The sequence below is a fragment of the Pseudophryne corroboree genome, chromosome 6 (assembly GCF_028390025.1).
Source record: "Pseudophryne corroboree isolate aPseCor3 chromosome 6, aPseCor3.hap2, whole genome shotgun sequence".
NCBI lineage: Eukaryota > Metazoa > Chordata > Amphibia > Anura > Myobatrachidae > Pseudophryne > Pseudophryne corroboree.
This window is the reverse complement of record NC_086449.1, coordinates 497,179,079-497,195,407: the sequence shown is the minus strand read 5'-3', so window position 1 is coordinate 497,195,407 and position 16,329 is coordinate 497,179,079.

The following is a 16,329-nucleotide window of genomic DNA, read 5'->3' as shown; positions in this document are numbered from 1 at the left end:
ATATGTTGCATTACACTGCACTAAACTATTGTGTATTTCAAGCCTCTGTGCCACACCCTCTTTATAGGCTGGCTACACCCCTAAGTATGGGCCCCTATAACTGCATTCCCCCGGTGGGCCCTTAATGCCCCAGTCCGACACTGCATTACCCCTATTATTGGTTTTAGTTTTTGCATTTTTTATATTATGATTTCTTACGGTAGTAGATTTGGGTGGGTTAATTTGCTTCTGTGCAGGGTAAATACTGGCTGCTTTATTTTTACACTGCAATTTAGATTTCAATTTGAACACACCCCACCCAAATCTAACATTCTCTGCACATGTGAAATCTGCCCCACCTGCAGTGCACATGGTTTTGCCCAACCGTTAACAAATTTGCTGTTGCGATCAGGTCTGAATTAGGCCCTATATTGTTTCAATACATTTCTAATACATTTCAGATGCTGTACTGTGACTTTGGGCCTGATTCAGAGTTGCAAGCAAAGCCAAAAAGCACACAACTGGGCAAACCATGCTGCGCTGCTGGTGGGGCTGATATAACATGTGGAGAGAAAATAAGATTTGGATGGGTTATATTATTTTCCGCGCAGGTTAATACTGGCTGCTTTTGCATGTATCCCACAAACAGAGCCGGTCCTAGGCATAGGCAAACTGTTCAAATGCCTAGGGGCACAAGCAGCTTCTGCTGATTAAAATGATATGTGGCATGCCTATATTCTGTGTGTGACTGCAGCTGTATCTGCATATGAAATTTTGTATTCAGATATAGCCACAGTCGCACACACAATATAGGCATGACGCATACAATTTTAATCAGCAGATGGTGCTTGTGCATCCTTGTCACATATCAATGCAAATAAGATGCATTTGTGGCAAAACAAGGCACCCAACGTTAGCAGAGCTGGACGGGAGCTGCCTGCTGACCCACGCCATGCATCTCCTGCTGCATGGTGTACTGAGGCAATATGTATGAGTACACATCTGTATGCAAGCAGAGGCAGAGGTCACAGCAGCAGTGTGAGTTCTGTGTGCGGGGAAGTTGGTTGTGCAATAATGTCTGGCATATATGTAAGAGGCAGTATGTGTGTCATGTGTGTAAATGCAATAATGTGCAACAAATATGTAAGGAGCACTATGTGTGTTATGTGTATAAGGGCAGTAATTATGGGTGACATGTGTAAAGGGCATTATGTGTGTCATTATGTGCATAAGGGCATTAACAATGTGTGGCCAGGGGCAAACGCAGGATTTAGTGAGGGGGGGTTTCTATGTGTGTGTGTATGTATGTATGTATGTATGTATGTATGTATGTGTGTGTATATATGTATATATATGTCTCGCTCCATCCACCAAGGCCACGTTGCACCACAGACTATCCAGGAGTTGGCGGATGCTTTAGTCCAGGTCTGGGAGGAGATCCCTCAGGAGACCATCCGCCACCTCATCAGGAGCATGCTCAGGCATTGTAGGGAGGTCATACAGGCTCGTGGAGGCCACACACACTACTGAGCCTCATTTTGACTTGTTTTAAGGACATTACATCAAAGTTGGATCAGCCTGTAGTGTGTTTTTCCACTTTAATTTTGAGTGTGACTCCAAATCCAGACCTCCATGGGTTAATACATTTGATTTCCATTGATAATTTTTGTGTGATTTTGTTGTCAGCACATTCAACTATGTAAAGAACAAAGTATTTAATAAGAATATTTCATTCATTCAGATCTAGGATGTGTTATTTTAGTGTTCCCTTTATTTTTTTGAGAAGTGTATAAACAAAGCCAATTCAGCCGGAGCTCATCTATACCAAACAGCAGGCCCCGATGTCCAAATCCAACATGAAATACTCTCATCCAAAAGAGGATCACAAATTGGCACTCGAGAGGCAGTTGAAGATGCAAAAAGCTTGTCTTTGTTGTCAACGCTTCGAGGCGTCCGCCTCCTTGTCAAGATATATCAGTTACTGATGTGTCTTGACAAAGAGGCAAACGCCTCAAAACATTGACAACAAAGACCAGCTTTTGGATCTTCAAATGCCTCTTGAGTGCCAATTTGCGATCCTCTTTTGGATAAGTATATACACATATATATATATATATATATATATATATATATATAATAAGAATTTACTTACCGATAATTCTATTTCTCGTAGTCCGTAGTGGATGCTGGGGACTCCGTCAGGACCATGGGGTTTAGCGGCTCCGCAGGAGACAGGGCACAATAATAAAAGCTTTAGGATCAGGTGGTGTGCACTGGCTCCTCCCCCTATGACCCTCCTCCAAGCCTCAGTTAGGATACTGTGCCCGGACGAGCGTGCATAATAAGGAAGGATATTGAATCCCGGGTAAGACTCATACCAGCCACACCAATCACACCGTACAACCTGTGATCTGAAGCCCAGTTAACAGTATGATAACAACGAAGGAGCCTCTGAAAAGATGGCTCACAACAAGAATAACCCGATTTTTGTAACAATAACTATGTACAAGTATTGCAGACAATCCGCACTTGGGATGGGCGCCCAGCATCCACTACGGACTACGAGAAATAGAATTATCGGTAAGTAAATTCTTATTTTCTCTAACGTCCTAAGTGGATGCTGGGGACTCCGTCAGGACCATGGGGATTATACCAAAGCTCCCAAACGGGCGGGAGAGTGCGGATGACTCTGCAGCACCGAATGAGAGAACTCCAGGTCCTCCTCAGTCAGGGTGTGCCCCTGACCAAGTAGCAGCTCGGCAAAGTTGTAAAGCCGAGACCCCTCGGGCAGCCGCCCAAGATGAGCCCACTTCTTTGTGGAATGGGCTTTTACTGATTTTGGCTGTGGCAAGCCTGCCACAGAATGTGCAAGCTGAATTGTACTACAAATCCAGCGAGCAATCGTCTGCTTAGAAGCAGGAACACCCATCTTGTTGGGTGCATACAGGCTAAACAGCGAGTCAGATTTTCTGACTCCAGTCGTCCTGGAAACATATATTTTCAGGGCCCTGACAACGTCAAGTAACTTGGAGTCCTCCAAGTCCCTAGTAGCCGCAGGTACCACAATAGGTTGGTTCATGTGAAAAACAGAAAACACCTTAAGGAGAAATTGAGGACGAGTCCTCAATTCTGCCCTGTCAGAATAAAAAATTAAGTAAGGGCTTTTATATGATAAAGCCGCCCATTCTGACACACGCCTGGCTGAAGCCAGGGCTAATAGAATCTTCACCTTCCATGTGAAATATTTTAATTCCACAGTGGTGAGTGGATCCAACCAATGTGACTTTAGGAAACTCAAAACAACATTGAGATCCCAAGGTGCCACTGGGGGCACAAAAGGAGGCTGTATATGCAGTACCCCTTTTACAAACGTCTGAACTTCAGGCACTGAAGCCAGTTCTTTCTGGAAGAAATTCGACAGGGTCGAAATTTGAACCTTAATGGACCCTAATTTTAGGCCCATAGACAGTCCTGTTTTCAGGAAATGAAGGAAACGACCCAGTTGGAATTCCTCTGTAGGGACCTTCTTGGCCTCACACCACGCAACATATTTTCGCCCAATGCGGTGAAAATGTTTTGCGATTACATCCTTCCTGGCTTCGACCAGGGTAGGGATGACTTCATCTGGAATGCCCTTTCAGGATCCGGCGTTCAACTGCCATGCCGTCAAACGCAGCCGCGGTAAGTCTTGGAACAGACAAGGCCCCTGCTGGAGCAGGTCCTCTCTTAAAGGTAGAGGCCACGGTTCTTCCGTGAGCATCTCTTGAAGTTCCGGGTACCAAGTCCTTCTTGACCCATCCGGAACCACGAGTATCGTTCTTACTCATCTCCTTCTTATGATTCTCAGTACTTTTGGTATGAGATGCATAGGAGGGAACACATACCCTGACTGGTACACCCACAGTGTTACCAGAGCGTCCACCGCTATTGCCTGAGGGTCCCTTGACCTGGTGCAATATCTGTCTAGTTTTTTGTTCAGGCGGGACGCCATCATGTCCACCTTTGGTTTTTCACAACGGTTTACAATCATGTGGAAGACTTCCCGCTGAAGTCCCCACTCTCCCGGGTGGAGGTTATGCCTGCTGAGGAAGTCTGCTTCCCAGTTTTCCACTCCCGGAATTAACACTGCTGAGAGTGTTATCACATGATTTTTCGCCCAGCGAAGAATCCTTGCAGTTTCTGCCATTTCCCTCCTGCTTCATGTGCCGCCCTGTCTGTTTACGTGGGCGACTGCCGTGATGTTGTCCCACTGGATCAATACCGGCTGACCTTGAAGCAGAGGTCTTGCTAAGCTTAGAGCCTTGTAAATTGCCCTTAGCTCCAGTATATTTATGTGGAGAGAAGTCTCCAGACTTGATCAAACTCCCTGGAAATTTTTTCCTTGTGTGACTGCTCCCCAGCCACTCAGGCTGGCATCCGTGGTCACCAGGACCCAGTCCTGAATGTCGAATCTGCGGCCCTTTCATAGATGAGCACTCTGCAGCCACCGCAGAAGAAAACACCCTTGTCCTTGGAGACAGGGTTATCCGCTGATGCATCTGAAGATGCGATCCGGACCATTTTCCCAGCAGATTCCACTGAAAGGTTCTTGCGTGAAATCTACCGAATGGGATCGCTTTGTAAGAAACCACCATTTTTCACAGGACCCTTGTGCAATGATGCACTGATACTTTTCCTGGTTTTAGGAGGTTCCTGACTAGCTCGGATAATTCCCTGGCCTTCTTCTCCGGGAGAAAACATCCTTTTCTGGACTGTGTCCAGAATCATTCCTAGGAACATTAGACGTGTCGTCGGAAAAGCTGCGATTTTGGAATATTTAGAAACCACTCGTGCTGTCGTAGAACTACTTGAGATAGTGCTACTCCGACCGCCAACTGTTCTCTGGACCTTGCCCTTATCAGGAAAGCGTCCATATTTCTTTTAGGAAGAATCATCATTTCGGCCATTACCATGGTAAAGACCCGGGGTGCCGTGGACAATCCAAACGGCAGCGTCTGAACTGATAGTGACAGTTCTGTACCACGAACCTGAGATACCCTTGGTGAGAAGGGCAAAATTTGGACATGTAGGTAAGCGTCCCTGATATCCAGTGACACCATATCGTCCTGGTTCGCTATCACTGCTCTGAGTGACTCCATCTTGATTTGAACCCTTGTATGTAATTGTTCAAATCTTTTAGATCTCACCGAGCCGTTTGGCTTCAGTACCACAATATAGTGTGGAATAATACCCCTTCCCTTGTTGTAGGAGGGGTACTTTGATTATCACCTGCTGGGAATACAGCCTGTGAATTTTTTCCCAATACTGCCTCCCTGTCGGAGGGAGACGTTGGTAAAGCAGACTTCAGGAACTTGTGAGGGGAAGACGTCTCGAATTTCCAATGTACACCTGGGATACTACGTGTAGGATCCAGGAGTCCACTTGCGAGTGAGCCCACTGCGTGCTGAAACTCTTGAGATGACCCCCCACCGCATCTGAGTCCGCTTGTATGGCCCCAGCGTCATGCTGCGGACTTGGCAGAAGCTGTGGAGGACTTCTGTTCCTGGGAATGGGCTGCCTGCTGCAGTCTTCTTCCCTTTCCTCTAACCCTGGGCAGATATGACTGGCCTTTTGCCCGCCTGCCTTTATGGGTACGAAAGGACTGAGACTGAAAAGACTGTGTCCTTTTCTGCTGAGATGTGACTTGGGGTAACAAAAGTGGATTTTCCAGCTGTTGCCATGGCCACCAGGTCCGATGGACCGCCCCTTTATACGGCAATACTTCCATGTGCCGTCTGGAATCTGCATCACCTGACCACTGTCGTGTCTATAAACATCGTCTGGCAGATATGGACATCACATCTACTCTTGATGCCAGAATGCAAATATCCCTCTGCGCATCTCGCATATATAGAAATGCATCCTTAAAATGCTCTATAGTCAATAAAATATTGTTCCTGTCAAGGGTATCAATATTTTCAGTCAGGAAATCCGACCAAGCCCCCCCAGCGCTGCACATCCAGGCTGAGGCGATTGCTGGTCGTAGTATAACACCAGTATGTGTGTATATACTTTTTTGGATATGTTTCAGCTTCCTATCAGCTGGCTCCTTGAGGGCGGCCGTATCTGGAGACGGTAACGCCACTTGTTTTTATAAGCGTGTGAGCGCCTTATCCACCCTAAGGTGTGTTTCCCAACTCGCCCTCACTTCTGGCGGGAAAGGGTATACCTCCAATAATTTTCTATCGGAGGAAACCCACGTATCATCACACACTTTAATTTATCTGATTCAGGAAAAACTACAAGTAGATTATTCCCACCCTACATAATACCCTTATTTGTGGTACTTGTAGTATCAGAAATATGTAACACCTCCTTCATTGCCCTTAACATGTAACGTGTGGCCCTAAAGGAAAATACGTTTGTTTCTTCACCGTCGACACTGAAGTCAGTGTCCGTGTCTGTGTCTGTGTCGACCAACTGAGGTAAATGGGCGTTTTTACAAGCCCCTGACGGTGTCTGAGACGCCTGGACAGGTACTAATTTGTTTGCCGGCCGTCTCATGTCGTCAACCGACCTTGCATCGTGTTGACATTATCACGTAATTCCTAAATAAGCCATCCATTCCGGTGTCGACTCCCTAGAGAGTGACATCACCAATACAGGCAATTTGCTCCGCCTCCTCACCAACATCGTCCTCCTACATGTCGACACACACGTACCGACACACAGCACACACACAGGGAATGCTCTGATAGAGGACAGGACCCCACTAGCCCTTTGGGGAGACAGAGGGAGAGTTTGCCAGCACACACCAAAAACGCTATAATTATACAGGGACAACCCCTTATACAAGTGTTTTCCCTTATAGCATTTTCACATATGTAATCATATCGCCAAATAAGTGCCCCCCCTCTCTGTTTTAACCCTGTTTCTGTACTGCAGTGCAGGGGAGAGCCTGGGAGCCTTCCTCACAGCAGAGCTGAGCAGAGCTGAGCAGGAAAATGGCGCCGTGTGCTGAGGAGAATAGGCCCCGCCCCCCGGAGTTTGTGAGATCTGGCAGGGGTTAAATACATCCATATAGCCTCAAGGGCTATATGTGATGTATTTTAGCCATAAAAAAGGTATAATACATTGCTGCCCAGGGCGCCCCCCCCAGCGCCCTGCACCCTCAGTGACCGCTGGTATGAAGTGTGCTGACAACAATGGCGCACAGCTGCAGTGCTGTGCGCTACCTTATGAAGACTGAAAGTCTTCTGCCGCCTGTTTCTGGACCTCTGGACCTCTTCAACTTCGGCATCTGCAAGGGGGGTCGGCGGCACGGCTCCGGGACGAACCCCAGGGTGAGACCTGTGTTCCGACTCCCTCTGGAGCTAATGGTGTCCAGTAGCCTAAGAAGCAAATCCATCCTGCACGCAGGTGAGTTTACTTCTCTCCCCTAAATCCCTCGTAGCAGTGAGCCTGTTGCCAGCAGGACTCACTGAAAATAAAAAACCTAACTTAAACTTTTATTCTAAGCAGCTCAGGAGAGCCACCTAGATTGCACCCTTCTCGGCCGGGCACAAGAATCTAACTGAGGCTTGGAGGAGGGTCATAGGGGGAGGAGCCAGTGCACACCACCTGATCCTAAAGCTTTTATTATTGTGCCCTGTCTCCTGCGGAGCCGCTAAACCCCATGGTCCTGACGGAGTCCCCAGCATCCACTTAGGACGTTAGAGAAATATATATATATACAGGTTGAGTATCCCTTATCCAAAGTGCTTGGGACCAGACGTATTTCGGATATCGGATTTTTCCGTATTTTGGAATATCTGCATACCATAATGAGATATCATGGTGATGGGACCTAAATCAAAGCACAGAATGTATTTATGTTACATATACACCTTATACACACAGCCTGAAGGCAATTTTAACCAATATTTTTTATAACTTTGTGCATTAAACAAAGTGTGTGTACATTCACACAATTCTTTTGTTTCATATACACCTTATACACACAGCCTGAAGGTCATTTAATACAATATTTTTAATAGCTTTGTGTATTAAACAAAGTTTGTGTACATCGAGCCATCAGAAAACAAAGGTTTCACTATCTCACTCTCACTCAAAAAAGTCCGTATTTCGGAATATTCCGTATTTCGGAATATTTGGATATGGGATACTCAACCTATATGTATGTATGTATATATATATATATATATATATATATATACATTCATACATATATACACACACACAAGCACATACACACAAACACACTTACATACATAATGGCAAATATATAAATACTCACAGTTGTATGCATACTGTATTAACCACCAGCGGCTGGGAGCATAGGGGCATCAGTGTAAGGACGGAGGGAGCTGCTGCGGCTGAACATACACAAGAGAGCTACTGTACATACAGTAGCTCTCTGTTGCTGCAGCAGTGCAGCAGCTTCACGTCTCAAAAATAGAAAATTTGGCTCATCGGGGGGGGGGGGGGAGGGTTCCAGGTACTCAGAAGCCCCCCCCCCCCCCCCCCCCCTGCGTGTGCCACTGGTGGCATATGTGTGTAAGGGGCATTATGTGTAAAAGGGCATTAATAAAGGATGGTACAATGTATAAGGTGCATTATGTTTACAAGGATATTGATAATGTGTGTCATATGTGTGTGTCATATGTGTAAGGGTCATTACTGTGTGGCATAATGTGAATAAAGGCATTACTAATGTGTAGCATAATGTGTATAAGGTGCTCTACTGTGTGGCGTAACATATAGAAATGACACTACTGTGTGCTCTAATGTGAATAAAGAGCAATGTGGTGTAATGTGACTAAGGAGCAATTCAGTGTGATGTAATGTGAAAAAGGGACACTTCTGTGAGGAGTAACGTATATAAGGTAAAGTGGTACTACTGTGTGATGTAACATGAATAAGGGACACTATCGCATGATATAATGTGAATAAAGTGACACTAATGTGCGGCATAATTTGAATTGAGTGGTACTATTGTGTGGCCATGTTCCTTCGCAGCAAAAACACGCCCCTTTTTGAGCTGTGTGCTGAATGTGCGCACTGTTCCTATTTAAAATATAGGAGCACCAAAATGAGGACTGCTATGAGTGACTGGTGCAGGTTCAGAGGCGGAACTAGCAGCAGTGCTAGGGGGCACCAGCCAAAATTTTGCCTAGGGCGTCATATTGGTTAACGCCAGCTCTGCCCACAAATGCTGGACAGCTTTAAACATTGCAATTTAGATTTCAGTTTGAAAACACCCCACCCAAATCTAACTCTCTCTGCACATGTTTTATCAGCCCTATCTGCAGTGCAACATGGCTTTGCTCAGTTGTATGTTTTTTATTTGGCATTGTTTGCAACTCTGACTCAGGCCCTTTGTGCCTACACACCATGGGGTGCATGCTCCATGCAGGTTTTTAGGGAATTTTGTACATGTGCAGCAACAAAATATCACCAATGAACATTGGCATTGCATGTGCCTCTAAGTCTATGTTGTGCAACCTGAGGGCTGAAACCCAAACTAGGGTGTACATATTTACAGCATACTTATGAAGTGGAATACAAATGTGCTCACTGGGCACTGACAGGGATGCTCCAGGGACTAGCTACAGACAGGTAGGTTATGGGTGATGCCGAGCACTTCTAGAAAACAATTTGAGGCAGATGCGGAATCACCATTGGAGCAGCAGGTGCATTGCATGGGGTTCCTGAGGACTAAGGGGCCCACTGCTGCTCAGACCAGCAATGAGTTATCCACTGGCACCCCGCAGACCATTTTGAGCAGTGGTAGATGAATGGGTCAGTGCAGAGAGAAGAGTGGGCCCACAGCCAGAGGGACCTGCCCCTTACCTTAGGTAGGCAGGTCTGACCTTGTGTGTGCCGGACTGATAGAGGCGTCCTGCCACCTATCAGCGCTGATGATCACATCCACATAATGCCTCTAATTAACAGACAGCTGTACCTTTATTCTGATTCACTGCTGTCTGTGAACTAAAGACAGCTCACAACCAGAGTCTGCCTGACCGAGTGCCAAACTAAGGAAAGCACAAGGGGCCCATCGCAGACGGAGCAGACCACACCAAGGTACATGCCCCCTGTTCTCTACATCACACAGAACATTGTGCTTGTACCATTGTCACCCACTGTCTCCCACTGTCATCCTCTGCCTCAGCCTGTATTCCGCTGTCACCCTCTGACCCCCCTAGTCTTTTGTTGTCACCCTATGCCTCCCAATGTCAACCTCGCCTCTCCCTGTTACCCAGTAGTGAATTTCCCATTAGACACGTGCCTAGGGGCGGCACTTGTTGGGATGGCGACATTTGGATCCATGTGTTGGTATTTTCAGACCGAAATGTACCAGTAACTGCAAAAGATATGCACTGTAGTGTACCATATACCATCATGAATGGAGCGTAAATGGGTAAGACATGCCCATACTTCCCAGGGCAGCTGTCCTACTTGGCAAATATGTATTCATAATTAAATATTTAAAAAAAATGTCAGTTTTTTTTATTATTCTATTAATTTGGCTTTCATCAACTGAGGGCTCATAACCGAGGCACCAACAGGCTAAAAGCTTTGACTGTTCCCAAGATGCACAGCGCCGCCTCCTCTATAACCCCGCCTCCGTGCACAGGAGCTCAGTTTTGTTAACCAGTCGGGACGCCCAAGAAGGTCCAACTGACCGAGTAGAATGGGCTTTGATGGTAGCAGGAGCTGGAAGATCAGCCTGTACATAAGCATGTGCAATCACCATTCTAATCCATCTGGCCAAGGTCTGCTTATTAGCAGGCTAGCCACGTTTGTGAAAACCAAAGAGGACAAAGTGGGAATCAGATCTCCTAAGAGAAGTTGTTCTCTTCACATAAGAGAGCCCGTACCACATCCAAAGACCACTCTATGGAAGATAAACCTGGAGAGGTAAATGCCGGAACCACATTTTCCTGGTTAAGGTGGAAAGACGACACCACCTTAGGAAAATAACCAGGACAAGTTCTAAGAACCGCCCGGTCACGTTGAAAAATCAAAAAAGGGAGACCTACAGGACAAGGCACCCTAGTCTGAAAACCGTCTAGCAGAGGCAATAGCCAGCAAGAACAAGACCTTAATAGTAAGCCACTTAAGGTCCACAGACTCAAGAGGTTCAAACAGAAACTCTTGTAAGGCGTCCAGAACAACCGACAAATCCCAAGGAGTCACAGGCGGGAAAAAGGGAGGTTGAATCCAAAAAACACCCTGAGTGAATGTATGAACATCAGGCAGAGTAGCAATTTTTTTCTGAAACTATACCAACAAGGACGGAATATGAACTTTGAGGGAGGCCAGACAAAGGCCTAAGTCCAGGCCCTGTTGCAAGAAAGCCAACAGCTTGGCCGTACTAAACTTGTAAGCGTCATGATTGTTAGATGCGCACCAAGCAAAGTAAGAATTCCAGAACCTTTGATAAATCTGAGCAGAAGCCGGTTTACGGGCCTTCAACATAGTTTGAATGACCTCCTCAGAAAATCCTTTGGCCCTCAGAACTGAAGCTTTAAGAGCCATGCCGTCAAAGCCAGCCGGGCCAAATCCTGGTATACACAAGGGTCCTGAACGAGAAGGTCGGGACGTTGCGGAAGTAGAAGAGGATGCTCTAACGAGAGACCCTGTAGGTCGGAGAACCAATCCCGTCTGGGCCACGCTGGAGCGATCAGAAGTAGGATTCCTCCTTCTTGCTTGAACTTCCTTATTACTCTGGGCATGAGTGACACCGGAGGTGCTTTCTCCAAATAAACATTCTTGTTTTGTTAATCATTTGTTATTAAAAGTGCTACATAGATAGTTATTAACCTATGTGTTACAACTATTCTTTGCCATAAAGAAATCTATATTTAAATCATCTTGTCATACTGTCATTATAGAGACATTACACAGCAGATTTATTAGGATCCTATAAGGTTCAATGTACTAGGGGGGGTCATTCCGAGTTGATTGTAGCTGTGCTAAATTTAGCACAGCTACGATCAGGCACTCAGACATGCGGGGAGACGCCCAGCACAGGGCTAGTCCGCCCCGCATGTCAGTGCCGCCCCCTCCCCGCAGAAATGCAAAAGCATGGCACAGCGGCGATGCTTTTGCATTTGAGGAGTAACTCCCGGCCAGCACAGCTCCTGCGGCTGGCCGGGAGAACCTCTTCACTGCCAGTGTCGCAGCGGCTACGTGTGACGTCACGCAGCCGCCATGGGCCGCCCCCCCCCAAAGCTCCAGCCACGCCTGCGTTGGCCGGACCGCGCCCCATCAACGGCTGCTTAACGCCGCCGTCCAGCCTCCTCCCGCCCAGCGACCGCCTCTGCCTGTCAATCAGGTAGAGGCGATCGCTAGGCAACGATGGCCTTCGGCCGTCTGGCATGAGACGGCGCACTGCGGCGCTGGAGCATGCGCAGTTCTGACCTGATCGCATCGATAAACTGCACCGAGCGATCGGGTCGGAATGGCCCGTTATATCATTTAAAGAGGTTATTGTTGGACAATGTTTATTAATGCTGGTAGATTTTATTTGAAACAAAGACTATGGAGTATTTGACATTTAGCATTACATACGGCTCTCGTCTGTACATTTGTCCTTACTTTGGGGGATGCTGCAGAACTGAACATATACCAGTTTGCTTAGTGGACCTTGCATGAATTTGGCGCATGCTCAGAAAAAGAGCACACACAAAAGCAAAAAACAGGATTTTGATACCTACCGGTAAATCCTTTTCTCCTAGTCCGTAGAGGATGCTGGGGTCCACTTCATGATCATGGGGTATAGACGGTTCCGCAGGAGCCATGGGCACTCTTAAGACTTTTCAATGGGTGTGAACTGGCTCCTCCCTCTATGCCCTTCCTCCAGACCTCAGTTATAGGAACTGTGCCCAGGAAGACAGACATTTCGAGGAAAGGATTTACTTTAAACTAGTGGTGAGATACATACCAGCTCACACCTCAACCATGCCGCACAACATGGCATTCAACAGAACACACGCCAACAGGCATGAACCAATTACAGCAACATGCTGAAACTAATATAACACAACTTGTGTAACTCTAATAACAAAACTGCAGGTAAAGTATGCACTGGGACGGGCGCCCAGCATCCTCTACGGAGTAGGAGAAAAGGATTTACCGGTAGGTATCAAAATCCTGTTTTCTCATACGTCCTGGAGGATGCTGGGGTCCACTTCATGACCATGGGGTTTATACCAAAGCTCCAGTACGGGCGGAAGAGTGCGGATGACCCTGCAGCACCGATTGACCGAACTTGAGGTCCTCATCGGCCAAGGTGTCAAACTTGTAGAATTTTGCAAATGTGTTTGACCCTGACCAAGTAGCTGCTCGGCAAAGTTGTAATGCCGAGACCCCCCGGCAGCACCCAGGAGGAGCCCACCTTCCTAGTAGAATGGGCCTTCACCAACATCGGTAACGGCAATACAGCCGTAGAATGAGCTTGCTGAATCGTACCTCTGATCCAGCACGCAATAGTCTGCTTGGAAGCAGGACACCCAATCTTGTTGGGAGCATACAGGACAAACAAAACCTCTGTTTTCCGTATTCGAGCTGTTATAGCGACATAAATCTTCAAAGCTCTAACCACATCTAGAGACTTTGACTCAGCGAACGTGTCAGTAGCAACTGGCACCACAATAGGTTGGTTTATGTGGAAAGAGGAAACCACCTTTGGAAGAAAATGTTGCTGAGTTCTCAACTCTGCCCTATCTTCATGGAAGATCAGGTAAGGGCTCTTGTGGGACAAGGCCCCCAATTCAGACACCCGCCTTGCGGATGCCAACGCCAAAAGCATCACCACTTTCCAAGTGAGAAACTTCAACTCTATTTCTTGTAGAGGCTCAAATCAACCAGACTGAAGGAACTGCAACACCACATTAAGGTCCCATGGTGCCACTGGAGGCACAAATGAAGGCTGGATGTGCAGGTCCTCTCAAGGAGGAAGAGGCAGAGGATCTTCTATGAGCAACTCCTGAAGATCTGGATACCAAGCCCTCCTTGGCCAGTCTGGGGCAATGAAGATTGCTCAAACTCTTGTTCTTATTATTATTTTGAGAACTTTTGGAATCAGTGGAAGTGAAGGGGAAAACATATACTGACTGAAACACCCACTGGGTCACCAGTGTATCCACTGCTATTGCTCGAGGGTCTCTCGACCTGGAACAATATCTCTGAAGCTTCTTGTTTAGACGAGATGCCATCATGTCTACTTGAGGAACTCCCCAAAGACTCGTCACCTCTGCGAAGACTTCTTGGTGGAGGCCCCACTCTCCTGGATGGAGATCGTGTCTGCTGAGGAAGTCTTCTTCGCAGTTATCCACTCCCGGAATGAAAAATTGCTGACAGAGCTCTAACATGTCTTTCTGCCCAGAGGAGAATCCTTGTCACCTCTGCCATTGCTGCTCTGATTTTCGTTCCGCCTTGCCTGTTTATGTACGCGACTGCTGTCACATTGTCCGACTGGATCTGCACGGGATCTTGAAGAAGATGTACCGCTTGTAGAAGGCCGTTGTAAATGGCTCTCAATTCCAGAACGTTTATGTGAAGGCAGGCTTCCTGACTTGACCATTTTCCTTGGAAGCTTTCCCCCTGTGTGACAGCTCTCCAGCCTCGGAGACTTGCATCCGTGGCTATTAGGACCCAGTCGTGTATCCCAAACCTGCGTCCCTCTAGTAGGTGAGAACTGTGTAGCCACCACAGGAGCGAAATCCTGGCTTTGAGGGACAGGATTATTTTCCGGTGTATGTGTAGGTGGCATCCGGACCACTTGTCCAATAGGTCCCACTGGAATACTCTGGCATGAAATCGGCCAAACTGTATGGCCTCGTAGGCCGCTACCATTTTCCCCAACAACCGAATGCATTGATAGATCGACACTCTTGTTGGTTTCAATATTTGTTTGACCATTTTCTGGATTTCCAGAGCCTTTTCCACTGCAAGAAATACTCTCCGTACTTCTGTGTCCAGAATCATCCCTAAAAAGGACAATCTTGTCGTCGGTTCCAACTGCGACTTTGGAAAATTCATGATCCAACCATGTTGTTGGAGTATTGACAGGGAGAGTGCGATGTTCTGCACCAACTGTTCCCTGGATCTCGCTTTTATCAGGAGATCGTCCAGATAAGGAATTATATTGACTCCTTTTTAACGAAGGAGGACCATCATCTCCGCCATCACCTTGGTGAATACCCTCGGTGCCATGGAGAGTCCGAACGGCAACGTCTGAAACTGGTAATGGCAATCCTGTACTGCGAATCTGATAAGCTTGGTGAGGAGGATAAATGGGAACATGCAAGTAAGCATCTTTTATGTCTACTGACACCATGAAGTCCCCCTCTTCCAGACTGGAAATCACTACCCTTAGGGATTCCATCTTGAACTTGAACCTTTTCAGGTAGAGATTCAGATTTTTCAGGTTTAAAATCAGTCTGACCGAGCCAACCGGCTTCGGAACTACGAAGAGGCTTGAATAAAAAACCTTCTCCTTACTGTGCCAAGGGTACCAGGACAATGACCTGATCCTGACATAATTTTTGAATTGCCGTTGATACTGCCTCTTCCCGGAAGAGAAGCTGGCAAGGTCGATTTGAAAAATCGGCATGGGGGGACGTCTTGAAACTCTAGTTTGTACCCATGGGACACTATTTGTAAGACCCATTGGTCCAGGCCAGATTGAATCCAGATTTGGCTGAAAAGTTTCAGACGTGCTCCCACCCGAGCGGACTCCCGCAAGGGAGCCCCAGCGTTATGCTGCAGATTTGGCAGAAGCAGGGGTGGACTTCTGCTCCTGCGATCCGGGAGACGCTGTGGATTTCTTTCCTTTTCCCCTTCCCCTACCTGCAAAAAAAGGGGAGACCTTTGGCCTTTTTGTATTTGTTGGGCCGAAAGGACTGTATGTGAGAGTGATGTGTCTTTTTCGCCGGTGTAGGAGCATAAGGCAAGAATGTCGACTTAACTGCGGTAGCCGCCGAGACTAACGCATCCAGCCCATCACCAAACAAGGCCTCACCTTTATACGGGAGAGCCTCCATATTTTATTTTGGAATCTGCATCAGCATTCCACTGGCGAATCCACAACACCCTCCGAGCCGATACTGCCATGGTAGCGGTTCTTGATCCCAAGAAACCAATATAATTCATGGATTCTAGTACGTACGCAGCAGCGTCTTTGATATGACCTAACGTTAGGAGTATCTCGTCTCCATCTATTGTGTCAATGTCTAATGACAAGTTTTCTGACCACTTTTCAATAGCACTACTCACCCACTCACAGACAATGGTAGGCCTGAGTAGTGTCCCATTGGCCACATCAATAAATCACCTCACTCACTTGCGGTCTGTCGGCTC